The sequence below is a fragment of the Bufo bufo genome, chromosome 1 (assembly GCF_905171765.1).
Source record: "Bufo bufo chromosome 1, aBufBuf1.1, whole genome shotgun sequence".
NCBI lineage: Eukaryota > Metazoa > Chordata > Amphibia > Anura > Bufonidae > Bufo > Bufo bufo.
In genome coordinates, this window is record NC_053389.1 from 210,680,918 (window position 1) to 210,683,593 (window position 2,676).

General features: G+C 40.2%; 1 non-coding gene across 1 annotated transcript; it reads left to right on the forward strand.

Moving 5' to 3' along the window:
* The first annotated feature begins 1,239 nt into the window (after positions 1–1,239).
* LOC120987496 lies at positions 1,240–1,325 on the forward strand. The gene has a single exon (XR_005776093.1). It is a non-coding gene; the product is annotated as a small nucleolar RNA SNORD71 (small nucleolar RNA).
* Positions 1,326–2,676: the final 1,351 nt, after the last annotated feature.

Consider the following 2,676-nt stretch of genomic DNA (forward strand, 5'->3'; position numbering starts at 1 on the left):
CTAATCAGTGAGGCAAACCAGAAAAAAAGGCTTCAATTTTCTAGGGAGCATAAAGATTGGACTCTGGAGCAATGGAAGAAGGTCATGTGGTCTGATGAGTCCATATTTACCCTGTTTAAGAGTGATTGGCGCATCAGGGTAAGAAGAGTGGCAGATGAAGTGATGCACCCATCATGCCTAGTGCCTACTATACAAGCCTGTGGGGGCAGTGCTATGATATGGAGTTGCTGCAGTTGGTCAGGTCTAGGTTCAGCAACAGTATGTGCTCCAAGAATGAGGTCTGCTGACTACCTGAACATACTGAATGACCAGGTTATTCCATCAATGGATTTGTTCTTCCCTGATGGCATGGGCATATTCCAAGATGGCAATGCCAGGATTCATCGGGCTCAAATTGTGAAAAAGTGGTTCAGGGAGCATGAAACATCATTTTCACACATGGATTAGCCACCACAGAGTCCAGACCTTAACCCCCATTGAGAATCTTTGGGATGTGCTGGAGAATCCTTTGCGCAGCAGTCAGACTCTACCATCATCAATGCAAGATCTTGGTGAAAAATGTATGATACACTGGCTGGAAATAAATCTTGTGACATTGCAGAAGCTTATCGAAACAATGCCACAGTGAATGCGTGCCGTAATCAAAGCTAAAGTCTTTTTTTTGGTGGCGACTTTTTTTTGGACAGGCAGTGCATATTGATTGATAGAGTTATACAATACAGTATGAGATAGACAGATATAAGATAGATAGATAGATAGATACGAGATAGATGGATAGATAGACATTAGATATATTATCACATCAGCAATACCTTAGCATGTTTATACTAATCACCCACTGTTTCAATGGGGTTACTCATACCAACTGATAGTAGCTGCTGTAGTGTCCAGACAAAAATATCTTACTTCATTCACCTTGCCACTCAGTAAAAGGCAAAAAGATTGTCTTGGTCCCATTCTCTCTAGATGTGATCTTTAAGGTGGGAAACAGAGCCTGAAATCAGGTAGTGTCCTCGTGCCCCCCCCGATCTGTGCCCCTCATCTGTGCCCCTCCAAGCCCCCCCTTGTGTCCGCCTGCCGCTGAAGCTTATCTCCTGCCTCCTGCCCTGATGCGGTCCGCCCCCTCCCCGCCCCATACATTCCTCCTGCCCCCATTTAGTGATGCATCACCTCCCTCAATGCTGGCCGTGACACCCCCCCTTTCCAGCGCTGCCCCCATGCCGTGCGGTCCCCCTGCTGTGTGTGATGGCGGCGGCTCCATTCCTGAGCCGCCGCCATCAGCAGAGAGTGTCAGCTCTATGCTGACACTCTGCTGTAACCCCATAGATTCTGCGGCAGCAGCATCCATGGGGTTAATAGAGGGAGGGGGCTCCCTCTCTCCACCATCGGGGCTGCCGCACTGCGATTGCAGCGCTCGATGGTTGCCACCTACAGGGCATCTGATTGTATTATACTTTGCAATGCAAGAGCATTGCAAAGTATAGTACAGCCATCAGCCCCACTGGATCTTCAAGATCCAAGAGGGACTTGATAAAAAAAAAAGGGAAAATAATAAAAGTAAAAATAAATAAATAAATAAAAATTTAAAATTTAAAAAATAAATTGCTTTTTCCTATAAAAAATGAAAAAAACTACACATATTAGGTATCACTGCGTCCGTAACGACCGTCTCTATAAATATATCACATGATAGACCCTGTCCGATAAACACCATAAAAAATAAATAAAAAAAACTGTGTAAAAAAAGCCATTTTTGTCACCTTACATCACAAAAAGTGCAACAGCAAGCGATCAAAAAGGCTTATGACACCCAAAATAGTACCAATTAAACGTTACCTCATCCCGCAAAAAATTATACCCTATTTAAGACAATCGGCCAAAAAATAAAAAAGCTATGGCTCTCAGACTATGGAGACACTAAAACATAATTTTTTTGGTTTCAGAAATGCTATTATTGTGTAAAACTTAAATAAATAAGAAAAAGTATACATATTAGGTATTGACACGTCCGTAACGATCTGCTCTATAAAACTGTCACATGACCTAACCTCTCAGATAAACTCTGTAAAAATAAATAAATAAAAACTGTTCCAAAACAGCCAATTTTTTGGTCACCTTGCCCCATAAAGTGTAATAATGAATGATCAAAAAATTCTATGTACCCAAAAATGGTACCAATAAAAACCTCAACTCTTTCTGCAAAAAACGAGCCCCTGCACAAGATGATCGCCAGAAAAATAAAAAAGATATGGCGTTCAGAAAATGGACACACAAAAACATAATTTCTTTTTCAAAATTGCTTTATTATGTAAAACTGAAACAAACAAACAAAGAAAGTAGACATATTTGATATCATTGCGTCCTTAACAACCTGCTCTATAAAAATAGCACATGATCTACTCTGTCAGATGAATCTTGTAAAAAAATAAAATAATAATTGTGCCAAAACAGCCATTTTTCAGTTACCTTGCCTCACAAAAAACTTAATATACAGGGAGTGCAGAATTATTAGGCAAGTTGTATTTTTGAGGATTAATTTTATTATTGAACAACAACCATGTTCTCAATGAACCCAAAAAACTCATTAATATCAAAGCTGAATATTTTTGGAAGTAGTTTTTAGTTTGTTTTTAGTTTTAGCTATTTTAGGGGGATATCTGTGTGTGCAGGTGACTA